This window comes from Heloderma suspectum, chromosome 2 (assembly GCF_057233095.1).
Source record: "Heloderma suspectum isolate Gila_16-S chromosome 2, 16-S_ref, whole genome shotgun sequence".
NCBI lineage: Eukaryota > Metazoa > Chordata > Lepidosauria > Squamata > Helodermatidae > Heloderma > Heloderma suspectum.
In genome coordinates this window covers 199,672,663-199,687,009 of record NC_139459.1, presented here as the reverse complement: position 1 = coordinate 199,687,009, position 14,347 = coordinate 199,672,663, and the positions used below count along the sequence as shown (strand labels likewise).

The 14,347-nt window shown below is 44.8% G+C and overlaps 1 protein-coding gene across 1 annotated transcript in view; it reads right to left on the bottom strand.

Annotated features, from left to right (window-relative positions):
- The window catches only part of RAB11FIP4 (RAB11 family interacting protein 4), a 55,852-nt gene extending 41,777 nt beyond the window's left edge, over positions 1–14,075 (bottom strand). Inside the window, exon 1 of the mRNA XM_084837246.1 lies at positions 13,949–14,075. The gene's annotated coding sequence lies outside the window, so the exon portion shown is untranslated. The remainder of the gene's footprint in view (positions 1–13,948) is intronic.
- Positions 14,076–14,347: the final 272 nt, after the last annotated feature.

The following is a 14,347-nucleotide window of genomic DNA, read 5'->3' as shown; positions in this document are numbered from 1 at the left end:
CAGTTGTGCGGGTTTCCTTGAAAATTCTGAATTAGCAAATTCCGATTCCCCACATTTATTTGACTTACTTTTTACTAAACAGGTCTGCCATGTTAATTATACATGCTGTATAAATATCCAGGGGGTGGGGGATTCTAAAAGTCAAAAGTAGTTGAACTGAAATATTTGATTAGGAACCACATTCAATAAAGTGCATTTAGTATAGTTTTAATGTTACATTTAGACAAACTGAAAGCTTTACTTATAAATTATTTTTATTGAAATTCTTGTAAATAGACATGACAACTCGACAGCATACACTCCTGTAACATTTTATTTAGATTTTAAGTGGGCAATGGAAGGCACAGAAAAATGGTTTAATATGCCAGTGTTAGCATGCCTGAAGAATTGTACACATAAATATATGTGCTTCCTAAGGGCAGTCACTTGAAAAAAGTTAATATTCTATCCATTTCAGTTGCCCAGTTTGAGTTGTATCATGGTCATTCATTGGGAGAGCAATCCTATGGCCCCTAGACAGCATTTGGGAGGCCATAGGATAGTTCAGATTCCTGGATCCAAGGTCAGAATTCCTCCGACCTCAGACCCAGAAGTCGAAGCTCCCCTCCCCGCTGGCACAGAGAGAACTGTGCCAGCTATCTCTCCAAGCTCACAAAAGCAACCTTGAAGAGGACAGAAAGAGGGCAGTTCTGTGGGCGAGGAGGGGACCGGAGAAGCGGGGATATGACTTATTCCCAGCCCTTCCCAGCCTCCTTCCCTCCCCGTCCACAGAGCCCTAGCTAGACGGGCAAAAACACCCATCTAGCAAAAATGCGGAGTGGGAGAAGCACAAAGATGAAGGTCACCTCCACGCTTCTCCCACTCTGCATAGGATGCCCATCAGCCTCAGAGTTCAAAGGGTAATGGGCATCTGGATAGAATTTTGCCCTAAGTTACTAATTGGTTTTATGAACAATACATTCCTAAAAGTGGAAAATTTCCCCAGAAAAATATAGTGGTGGAAAGTTTTCCATTTTGAAAAATTTTCCATTCCATATCACTGCTACATGTTATCATTTTTCCAGGGTGCGGCAAATTCCAGTGTCATTAGCAGTATGCCAGAATGTTCCAATCTCCAGTCACCATGCAGATTTTTTTTAAACCAGTGAGTTTGTCTGAATTCATCTTAACCGGTATTCTAAGGGCCTCTTTATGCATAACATATTAAAGTCAGACACCTAAAAACATAAAAATATAGATGCAATAAAGTTGTTGCAAATGTGTGCATTGCATGCATACATGTGACTGAGCGGCAGGCTTGGCTTGCCTGCATGTACTGCCCTAACACAACTTCCTTTCTCAGGTTAAACAGGGGAGAAAGGAACCATTGGTTATCTAAACTCAAAGGATGAGTGCAATTTACTTCAAAGCAAGCATCTCTTGCGCCCACACAATGAGTTGTAATGTGAAATTAACGGGGTGGAGGGTGGGAATAAGTATTTTCTTGGTTTTAAAAGTTACCCTACGGAATTTGCTCCAAGGAATCTCAATTCAGTAAGATGTCGGTTTCAACTACCTTTGCACTAAAGTACCGCAGTATTCCTGTTCCTTGAGAAGCCTCAAGGTTGGAGAACTGGATACAGAGTTACAGCACATCTGCTTGTGAGGTGAACACAGCAGATGGATAGTGCGGCCTTGTTCACTTACTACAAGAGATGTATGGTGAGTTGAACTGACACCAAAAAAGTTACTGGGGGGAGGCGGGGCAGGGAGAGAGCTTAGATCAAGAAAGCCTAAAGATATGGTTACTCTAGAAAAAGGTATACCATCTCAAAAAGCATGTGGTGTAATAGACAGAACATTGTACCTGGGTTTTAAAACCCTGCTTAGCCATAAAATTCAGGCACCATGACTGGGTTCACATATCACGATAAGCCATGGTGGTTTATAAGATGGAATGGCAATCTGGAATGGGAAAATAGCGCAGGGGGATAGGGTGGAGGAGAGAAAGGTTAACCACACTCTCTGAGTGCCATGGCCCTAGTCCAAATTGGGGACTCAAAAGACTGCATTTACCCCCACCCCATTTTTAACTGTAATGTCTGATCATGGATCTCCCACCACCGTGCCTAATTTGGCCTTCACTAGATGGCCACGGGCAAGTTACCTTTCCTCCAAGATGTTCAAGGCAGCGCAGGTGTTTGGATGGGCTAACCCCAAACCATAATTTGATGCTACATGTGAAATGAGTCATCTTGGAGGACAGATGGCTTCTGAAACACAATGGTGACATAGAAATCCATTGAGGATACCTTTGACATCACAGTCCCATCTGGTCTTGCAACATGGGATAAAACCCAATGGCTACTAGTGCTGTTGATGCTTAAAACTTTTCATTATTTAAGTTGCTTGTTTTTATTTGTTTAATATTCTGGATATTTTTGTTTTATTATGATGACCTAGTGTTATAAATAATAAAACTGAACTGAAACTGAATTCTTTAGCAGGCAGGCCATTAAACTACATCAAAGCAGCTGATACTCTCAATCATGCTATGACCTGGTTCACACGTAAAGGCAACATTTCAGTTGCTTAACCTAGGAATTGCAATATTTAGCAGGAACGAGTGAGTGTACTGCCTCCTGCACGCTTGTCATCTCCACTGAAACTCTGGGTTGTTTTGGGGTTAAGCAACCCAGAGTTGACCCAACAGCAAACCATGGGTTGTTAATTGAAAGCAGAAGCAACAAGCGTGTGGGAGGAAGTGCACTCGCTTGCTCGCTATTGCTCAGCCCCAACAACCCATGGTTTACAACATCCATGGATTGTCGTTACATGTGAACTGGGCTTTTGAATCCCTTATACACTTAATAGGAAAGAAGCGAACCTATTTAGGAAGATACATTTTTAGGGAAACCTAGTGTGGCTGAGGCACCAGATTCAAATTTACAATAATACTATGTGTTCATAAATGTGTTCAACCAATTTTATCCATCTTTTGTATGCCTTTAGGAAGGCATTAAATAGTTCAGCAAGCTTTGCTACCTTCACACAAAGGATAACACAACAATAAGTTCTGTTTCTAAGACTAAGGGCAGCCTTAAATGTAAGGCAATTAGTTCCCAAGGGATGGAGTCTATCACACCATCTGCATCTCATTCACAGACTTCACGTTTATGCTTGTAGAAAGCACTTTTCTTGTGACACCACAATGAGAGTGAAAATTGACAAAGCATACTGGGGGAAGGAGGGCTGAATCATTTGGGTTACAAGGCAGGGGGTGCTAATTTTAAAAAAACTAAATATGAAAACCTACTAAATATAAAACAGCAGAACACTGACAGATATGGAGGTTGGCTTAAAAACCAAACATGGCTGACCAAAGTTGCCAAAGTGTAATAATAAAAAGGTCTTTTGCCCAAAGTTAAGATCTGGGCAAAGTATGTTAAGATTAGGAAGCAGAAATTGAATATCCTGATGGCAAAGCTGTTCTAGCTGTCCAGACGTCTTGATCTGCCACTCTTTTCAGGCTAAAAAGATATGCCGACCACTGCCTGACCAGCTGTGGTTCTCTCCAAAGCTGGGGTGGGGAATTTGTGACCCTTCAGATGGTTATGCCTACAACCCCACTCATCGCTCACCAGTGGCTATGCTGGCTAGGGCTGATGGCAGTTGCAGGCCAAAACATCTGGAGGGCCACAAGTTGCCCACTGTGCAAAGGCTGGCCATAAACTGACGTTATACTGGACCACAATGGTTTCCTCGGGAGCTGTTAAATATTTAGCCCATTCAAAGGCTATGGCAGAACACCCCAATATATTCATGGACAAACATGAAAACTGGCAATATATTCTTAATTGAAAGATAACAGGAACTTGCTCTCGCTCGTTGTCTGTGTGTAGGGTGTTGTTGATTTTTAAAGGCTGATGTCAAGACCATGCAATGGTTGACAGTCACAACACACAAAATTAAACATGTCATGGGGATATTGCTAAAAAGTGCAGGCCAATCATAAGTTCCTCCAGCACTTCCTGCCATGCTTTAACATATTAAAGCACATTCAGTTGTCCAAATGTATGAAACAGTATAAATAAATTAAACATGCATATGGAAGGGCTTATTCCATGGAAAGGTATGATCACACTATGAATTTCTATACCCACCTCCATGTTCCTGGTGGGTAGCCACCTGCCTGGCAAGCAGTTCCATATGTTAGAGCTAGAGAGGGCAAATGGAAAACTTGCCCCAGGGATACCATTTTCAGTGGCACCCTTATGGTGAGCACAGCATGAACTCTGGTTTGAAGTCCTAGCCCTTGCATTCATTTATGACGGAATAAAGTTACCACAATCCAACTGACATTTTCTGTAGTGAACTCTTCTGAATTTATTTGGTTGAATTTCTAGAACTTGGATGAGTAACACGGTTAAAATCAGAATTTGGTAAAGCCCACAACTATAGTATCTTCAGTCTCCCACTGAGGATTATGGGACTGGTAGTCCCAGTCCCATCCGTGGTGGGAAAACAAGATCCACCGGGGCCTTTGGAGCATCCTCTGCTTCTTTTCCTTTCCCCCGCAAAGATACATCCTTGGGATAAAAGGGGATGGAAGTGGCAGCCGAGGCACCCACTTGAGAATTTTGTAAGTACTTACTTGCAAACATTCAACTTGTCTATCTCTCTTGGAAATTAAAGGCATAGCAAAAGCAGCAAGTCATTAGGACCAACCTAAAAAGTGCCCTTTATATATGGGCAGGATGGGGGAGTAAAGTAGGAAAGGACAGTGGGCAATTCTTCACATGTGATGATGTTAAAGCCTCCCTAGAACTCATAGCCTTCCTCTCTGGAAGAGTTGCTGCTTAATGATAGGAGGATGAGGAGGAACTGAGAGGGAGAACAGGCAATCTGCACATGCTCAAGAGTACAGAACGTGAATCAATTATTTAGACAAATTTTAAACCTCTTAAGACAGAGAATTCAAATTATTTTTAGGGGTCCAACCTTTAGCCAATCGATCAAATTGATTTAAAACATTTCGACTGACCAACAAGAGCACCCGATTAATTAGGCACCAAATTACATTGTACTTGTTTTCCATCCTGTATGAGAGAGCGAAGAGGGAGAATGCCTGTTTTAAGATGGTGTCTGCGGCAACATGCATGCATCATACCAAAGCAAAGGAAATACACAATGAACTGACTAAGCTTTTGTTAAGCAGGTGAGAGCCCTATGGTGCAATCCTATGCATTCCTATTCAAAAGTAAGTACCACCAAATTCAATGGGGCTTACTCCTAGTATGCAAGTATAGGATTGCAGCCTTAGTTGTTGTTCTGTTGTATGTGTTTTTAAGGAAACCCCTTAATTTTTGTCTTGCAGTTCTCAAACACATCAATATTTCTGCAAACAGTTCTGACACTTAAGAACTTTAGCCGCCCTATACTATACTGCTGGGAGACCTATTAGAGCCAGAGGCTTAACTGAATACTAGGGGAAACAAGACTATCCTTTTCATAACGCCGGCTGAATTTCCAAATCCAAAAACAGCCAGACAGCCAGACATGGGTCAATGTTTGAACAGAATAATGTTTAGATCATACTTAGCTCAGCAATGACCCATGGCAAATTATGTAACTGTGTCAATACTCCATCAGGAGTCAGGACTATAAATTCTAACTCAGAAATGGGGTTGGGGGGGTGAGCGGGGGAGGGAATCAATTCCACCAGTTAATTTAGTTGCTAATTAGCAGAATGAATGAATGAATGAATGGGCAATTTAACATTATAGCACATTCCAGTTGCTGTTTGAAGTACGAATATTCCATTTTGTCCCGGATTCTAAAACTAAAGATAGAAAGAATACATTACAGTAAACCAGGAAGATTATAGCTAGTCAGGAAACAGGCTCTCTTGTTGTGCCATGACAGAAAGAGAGACAGCAAACTAGTCATAAAGCGATATCTTGACCAGTTTAAGGCAGGAAACAAGCACATGCAAAAGATTCTGGATGACTGGCGGTGCTGATAAGTTCCACGCTTTCAGGAGGAAGCAGGCATCATGACCTACACAGTTGGGAACAGATGGCGGACTTGTGCCCGGAAGTTGCAGTGGAATGCAGCTTCTTTATGCCCTTCTGGCCATATGCAGACAGGTAAGTTTGTATCCAATGGTGTCCTTCCACCCTATCAGTGGAACCAGGAAAGGGAGAGGTGTCCCCCCCCCCCCGTATGCCCTCAAAATTTGCTCTGGAGGGCTGGGAAACCCTCTGGAGCAGATTTTTGGAGAGAGTAGGAGAAAATCCCATTGGTTTGTTTTACTTAACCATACTCAAACACTACATTAAAATACCTAAGTTGTGGTTAATGATTGGCTACAAACCGGGATACAAGACGGTGATTTGACCAAGCCATGGTTAAGGGAGTTTCTCTGCCTCTTCAGCCTCTTTGTTTGACAAGCTGACAGGATTAGTACCTCCAGCATAAATGCCTTCTAGGGAGCAGGTTAGCTCAGTGAGGAAAACCATGGTTGCACTGTATGTTTGGGATCCTAACCAGGATTAAGGCCGCAGTCCTATACACATTTACCTGTAAGTCTTATTGAACTCAGTTGGCCTTACACCGAAGTGGACATGTATAGTACAGTACACATGTACTGTAGGGCAACAAACCATGGTTGAAGCTAACCATAGTTAAGTATTATGTCTGCACCAGATGTCAGTTTGTAAATGAACAATTTTTTTTCTAGTATCAACAAAGCAATAATTCTGTATACTAGCTTACCACAAGAAATAAAGATTCTCTTGATTCAAGGGTGGTGCAAAAGTTTTAAGATTAAAATGCCATTACTTCGTGCAAGTTTGCTCTATTGCTATTTTTGAGTTTCTTGAGATGTGGACCTACAGTGATGTTTCTCCCAGAGATCTGTAGTTCTGGTAACTGCAAATGTTCAATGGAGCTGTATCTTAGGGCCAAACGTGATGTGACAGCAGCTGCCACATTTGCTAAATGATAGACTATCCCATTCATGTGTAATGTGGGGGTGGGGACTGTGATTTTAACATCAAAGGGGGCATGCGGGTGAAGGGAGCTGAACTTTCCCCTTCCCTGCAGACTACTGCTCAGCCTCCTTTTTCTCCAAGCCTGGATCCAATACCAGAAATAAGCTGGGCTGGGCGACAGGCACCTGGAGCTAAGAAAGTGGAAAGGTTTCGCTTCCCTCCACCCATATCTCTTTTAAACATTTAGAATTAGATCCCACCCCTGCCTTATACATGACTGGGGCAGACATACAATTAAATAAATATGGCTGCCTCCGTCTGGTCTAATCTGAGCCGTGATACACATTTTTGCATTTTTTCAAGTAGAGTAGCGTAGCTATATTCAGCAAGGATCACAAAAGGGGAAATATTGCTACAACCAGAGAAATAGCTGCAACTCAACTGCACAGGTCTGACCTGGTGTTAATAATTAGCTTGACCGGCTGACTGATGAAGGAACAAGTCAAATCTTTGGGCTTTATGTAATCTCTTTTGGAACTCAGCACAGCATCCGGGCATAATCGGAACACAGCAATCAGCACTGAATGTAACAGCATGTCCTACTAGATTACAGCCTTCCCCAATCCAGTGCCCTCCCATCATCCCTGAAGACTGGCCATGCTGGCTGGGGCAGATGGGAGTCAAAGTCCAAAAGATCTGGGGAGGCACTATGGTGGGGAAAACTATACTAGAATGCTGCTGCCCCCATCTTGGTAGAGGCTGAGAGATGGGAACATATTCAGCCTATTCCTAGTCTGCCCGCCCCTAATCCACCCACCACAAATAGATTCGAATATTTTGGTCCTCCCCTACTTTAGATCTGGTTCCTGTGCTAGTTCTGTAGGTCATGTGACCTGGCTGAAAGGGCGTTTCCCTGGCAAAATGGAAGCAGGTAAATACATTCAGGAGATATATGAGAATATTCAGTATTCTCTACTGTTTACTGATCAGTTTCTGGACCCAATTCAAGTTGCTGGGCTTCTTTCTTTCTTTTAAAGCTCTTTATGGTTTGGCACCAGCATGCCTCAGATATTTCCTTTTCCCATATGAGCCCAGTTACAATGGAAGCAACAATGAACATCAGGGGATAGCCAGCTTTATGTTCTGCTGGTGGGATTCAACATGGCATGTGGCTGGCCACTGTAGGGGGAACTCGGTCTGATGCAGAAAACATTCAAATGCCATTGAGTCTGTTGCACTGCCTCCATACCTGACCCTCCTAACCAGCTGGTTCAGCATTATAATGGGGCTGACATCAGCAGAGAGCAGGAGGATCAAAGTGCATTATACTGGAGACATCTCAAGGAAAGGGTGGAGAACTTCAGGCTCATTCCCCATCTTAAGACCCTATATCAGTGGTGGGCAGAGGGTAGGTCTGGATCTGCTGGCAGACCTCTGGGTGATCTGCGGTAGATCTCCAAGGGTTTCTGGCTCCCAGCTGTTTGACATTAGCAGCAAAAAAAAAAAAATCACTCCTGCCCACCACCATGCTGGCCACTCCAAATTATACTGCTGAAATGAAGAAAACTTGGGGTAACCAGGAGTGGATTTTTGTAGGGAAAGACTGTGAGATCCATTCAGTTCTGGCCCTCAAGGAACAGATATACACTTTGAATTCTAGAGGGGTGGCCGTGTTAGTCTGTTGCAGCAAAAACAAAGATCCTTGTGGCCCCTTAAAAACTAACAAATTCATTCTGATGCAGTGGACAACATTCACAAAAATTTATGCCAGACTATGTTTGTCAATCCTTAAAGTGCCACAAGACTCTTTGTTGATTCTGAATACTGTACTTCAAAGGGTATGCACCAGCCTCTGATTGTTGGATCCCAGGGTTCTAGTTAAAAAACAAAAACACACACAAAGTAGTTTCTGCAAGCCCGAAGTCTGCCCGCCCCTAATCCACCCACCACAAATAGATTCGAATATTTTGGTCCTCCCCTACTTTAGATCTGGTTCCTGTGCTAGTTCTGTAGGTCATGTGACCTGGCTGAAAGGGCGTTTCCCTGGCAAAATGGAAGCAGGTAAATACATTCAGGAGATATATGAACCCAACTCCCCAGCCCTGTTCCATTTCATTCCTAACAAGAGTTTCCTCCTTGCCAGTCTGCCACATGTCTTAGCCAGGCAGGTATGGGGATGGGAAGAACAGAGTCTTTGCACATAAAAGGGAGAAACATATACAAGCATTTTCATGACTCATGCTGCTGGCAGCCTTCTTGAACATAGCGCACTGGCCAACACCAAATCTGTTGTCTCCCACCCAACTCTAAAACAGAGAACACATTCCAGTAAAACTTATCTGGATGGTAAAATCAGTGTCATATGTCACTAGGGAAGGCAAAAACTTGTCATAGTCACCAGCTAATCTGACCAGGAGTAGATGGGTTCATGGTGGTTGTTTTCCAAGTCCCAAATACAAGCAGCAATGGCAAGAGCCAATCAATCCTGCTTACTAAGCTTCCTCAAGGGAAAGTACTACAAATCTGCTTTGCATGATGCACCCAGGCTTGCCCTGTCTTTCTTCAAACAAACAGCCTCACAGCCGCTCATGAAATGCGATAGTTCCACTAGAGAGAGGGAGAAAGAGGAAGGTAGGGGAACAAAGCTTCTCATTCCAACTCTCAGTTCACAGTGAGTTTCATGTGCATTAATACCTCAACAGGAAGCTGAACCACAGATATGGACTGAGCGCAGGGTTAAGTTCTCACATTTATGGAGACAGGAGGAGCCCATGACATCAGGGCAGAAGTGAATAACTTTTAGTCATCAACACTATCAATTTCCAATTCTCTGCCTTTCGGGGACCTTGCCTCCCATTAGCTTGTTTGCCATGGAATCCCTGCACACCACAGAGTATTCTGGGAACTGGGGCAATATTCTAGAGTGCACAGCCAATACATATGCTGGCCAGGTCTGTGAGGCATCATTTATCAGTAGATTTATATCAACAAACAACCCATGGTTCAACAACAAGCCACACTCAACCATGGAATGTGGGTTAGAGTGTTGTCTAAACAGCCCCATTGTCACCCATTGTGGACAGAGATTCCTTGGGATATACCCAACAATCCCTTGTGGTGGAACATTGCAAGGAACTATCCATAGTAGGACTCAACAGTGGCCACAAGACTGGAAAAGGTCAGTTTACATTCCAATTCCAAAGAAGGGCAACGCCAAAGAGTGTTCAAACTACCGCACAATTGCGCTCATTTCACATGCCAGCAAGGTGATGCTCAAAATCCTACAAGCTAGGCTTCAGCAGTATGCGAACCGAGAACTACCGGAAGTACAAGCTGGGTTTAGAAGAGGCAGAGGAACTAGAGATCAAATCGCCAACATTCGCTGCATCATGGAGAAAGCAAGAGAATTCCAGAAAAACGTCTATTTCTGCTTCATTGACTACGCTAAAGCCTTTGATTGTGTGGATCACAACAAACTGTGGCAAATTCTGAAAGTGATGGGAGTACCAGAACACCTTACCTGTCTCCTGAGAAACCTGTACGAGGGTCAAGAAGCAACAGTAAGAACCAGACATGGAACAACCGATTGGTTCAAAATTGGGAAAGGAGTACGACAAGGCTGCATATTGTCACCCTGCTTATTTAACTTATATGCAGAGTACATCATGAGAAATGCCGGGTTGGATGAATCAGAGGTTGGAATTAAGATTGCTGGGAGAATTATCAACAACCTCCGATATGCAGACGATACCACCCTAATGGCAGAAAGTGAAGAGGATCTAAAGAGCCTCTTGTTGAGGGTGAAAGAGGAGAGTGCAAAAGCTGGTTTGAAACTCAACATTAAAAAAACTAAGATCATGGCATCTGGCCCCATCACTTCCTGGCATATAGAAGGGGAAGAAATGGAAGCAGTGACAGATTTTACTTTCTTGGGCTCCAAGATCACCGCAGACGGTGACTGTAGCCATGAAATTAAAAGACGCTTGCTCCTGGGGAGGAAAGCTATGGCCAACCTAGACAGCATAGTAAGAAGCAGAGACATCACCTTGCCGACAAAGGTCCGTCTAATCAAAGCTATGGTTTTCCCAGTAGTAATGTATGGCTGTGAGAGCTGGACTATAAGGAAGGCTGAGCGCCGAAGAATTGATGCTTTCGAACTGTGGTGCTGGAGAAGACTCTTACGAGTCCCCTGGACTGCAAGGAGGTCAAATCAGTCCATCCTAAAGGAAATCAACCCTGAGTGCTCATTGGAAGGACAGATAATGAAGCTGAAGCTCCAATATTTTGGCCACCTAATGCGAAGAGAAAACTCCCTGGAAAAGACCCTGATGCTGGGAAAGACTGAAGGCAAAAGGAGAAGGGGACGGCAGAGGATGAGATGGCTAGATAGCATCACTGATGCAATGAATATGAACTTGAGCACGCTCCGGGAGAGAGCGCAGGACAGGAAGGCCTGGCGTGCTATGGTCCATGGGGTCACGAAGAGTCGGACACGACTGAACGACTGAACAACAATCCATAGTAGGAGGGAAATCAGTTTCTTCAGGGGATCTTGTCTGCCATTACTGATCTCCTCATTGAGGAACTCTTAATAAGCTTCCCACGAAGTCCAGAGGTACCATAAAACCTGGCTGGAAAACTATAGATCGGTGCCAAGTTAATCTACACCATGTTTTCCAAGCTAGCTTGATTTGAAAGTTGCATTTCCCAGAACTAACTCATATCCATCTTTGTCAGCAGCACTGGCACAGGATGCAGCCATAGAGCAGAAGACGAGCCTCCTAATATTTTCGAGTGCTGGCAGAGTTTGCCACACCACAAGTTTGATCAAATATACCCAGCCAGCAGTGCACCCACTGGCCCAACTCATTGTAACAGTTTCTCAGGACTTTCTAAGAAACAGTCGGTTCCCATCACCCCAAACCCTGAATATTAAATGTCAGTTCATTACCGTTCTTAGAGTAGTCTCAAAAGGTGGATGACAAACAGACCAGACATTCAAAATCTGGCTGCCGCTAGTGAAAACCTGAAGTGGAAGCCTATAGAGTCCCAGGGAAAACCTGCCTTCTGAAGTAAATTCATGGCACAGCTGCAGAACGCAGACCTAGTGGTACAACTAAATGCAACTTGTGTTTAAATATGACAGTCCTTAGTTTGCAGAAACTCGCGCCCTGGGAACAGGCATAGCAAATACAATTGCACACATAGTTTGTTTGTACAGTATGCTTCAGTCCATCTTAGCTATCATGGGGTTTCCTGCATTGTTCATACATTACAGAAATCAAGAGTGTCCTTATTCAGAGGAGTGATGGACTGCAAATGCTCCTACTGGGCTATAAGGGCACCGAACCATCAAAAAAGGCCACTATGAAGCATGGCTAACATTTGGTTTGGAGACCCAGTTTGACAGTCCTGCTCAACAGGAAGCCCCCCTGAATGCGGTGATCTAACCGACCTCACAGAGCTGTGGTGAGAAACAAGAATGTATAGAGCATTATGTATGTTGCCCTAGAAATGACTGACCACAAAAACTTGTCTCACATAGATGTTTTAGGGAACACTCTAGAAACTCTCTGGCTTACCTCTAAAAATGCAAGCATGTCCTTCATTCTTCTTCTCAAAAGACTGATTAACAAACTGATTCACCAGCTCCACTACAGAACAGCTAGCATAAATATTACTAGACACGGCAGCAACCTATGACACCCCTGCCTGCCAACCTGTCCATATAGTGTGGACATGGTTTGGATTTCTCAGAATTCCAAAACAGCTGACTTTAAAAAGAGCTTCCTTCAAGCTAGCATGGGCTAGCATAAAATGTTGTCTTTGGCTGACTCTAACAACGTCTAGGTCATGGTCTATCCTATTCCAGATCTGAACTCTGCCACACGGAGGGCAGGAAGAAAGCAGGCATAGTCAAGAGCACTTATCCCAGTCTGTCATAATAATTCAGTTATCTGGACTCTCACCCAGATATAGGTTTTCTTGTCAGGATCAATTCCAAAGCTATAATGTACAGAGCCATTTCATATTTGCATCAGATCCCTACTTATGACTTTCCCACTTTCGCATACACCCGAAATGCAGGGTGGTGGTGGTTGGTGGTGGAGAACATTATGCACCAAGCTAATGAAGCTGAGCGAATAGCAGCCCCGTGTTGCCTGGATGCCTCCGTCCTTCCCAAAGATTCCGAGCAACAGAATCGCAACACAACTGCAAGAGCAACCTGGAAAGGTCATGGGATCAGGCGCCCTGCCTGCCTCCCTCTGGCCCACCCAGGCGGTACCTTCCCCGGCCTTCCTCCAATGCAAGCCATCCCACGAACTAAAAATAAAAACAAAGTAAAATCTGTAGGAATTATGAATAATCTACTCGGATGGGGCTGCCACTGCGGCAGTGGACGGATCCCCCCCCCCCGCCGCGAGTTTAAAAACTAGCTTGCTTTAACAAAGAGGATTTCCCCCCTTTCCCTTCTAAAATGTTGCTTTGATGGCATCTCGAGATACGGGGGGGGGGGGGAGAAAGAAGTCGTGCCGCCCATCGCCCACTACTCCGGCTTCAATCAAAAGAAGTGGGGCAGGCCAGGGTGTGTGTGTGTGTGTGTGTGTGAAGCAGCACCGAGAAGCTTGTGTGACCGTGGGTGGGGAGAAAGAACGAATGACAGAAGGCAGAGGCAGGTAGCTGGAAGCCACCGCTTCTGCTGTATCAACTGCCGTCCATCCCAAACAACATCCAGATTTTTTTTTGGGGGGGGGGATTGCCGCCACACAAAGAAACCAGCTCCCCGGTAGCCCCAAAAGTTCCACGCGGGTTTCACTCTAATGCAAGGAAAGCCCCCTCCCCCCGTCTTTCTTCCTTTCTTCCTTCCTTGCTTCCATCCATAACTCCACCTCTTTCATCCCCATTCATTCATGCATGCATGTATGCATTCCATCCGCCTCCCTGTCTGCGTGTTGTCTCCGTCCCTTTCTTACCTGGCTCAGTAGCGAGGCGATGCCTCCGCTCACCCCCTTTGCGGCCGTCGAGAAGGGAAGGAGCCGCGGCCGTCGCACCGGAGAGCAAGAGAAACCTTCCTCCGCCTGCCGCCGCCGCGACTCGCTCACGAACCAGCCCTCCGCCTCCCCGCTACCTTGGGCAACAGTTGGCAATTGCGCCAAGCCACGCCCCCGCAGGCTGTTGCTAAGCGCCTCATTGTACCCGTTCGGTGAGATCACAATGGCGGGGCCGGCGAAGATTCCGAAAGGGGCGGGGCCAGGAGGCGAGAGGTAATCGCTTCCGAAGAGGTCAAGGCGGCCTTTCGCCGCCCCGGGGGGAGGGAGCGGTCAAGGGAAATTCAGGGGAAGTTCAGCGCGCGGCTCGTTGCAAAACGCAGC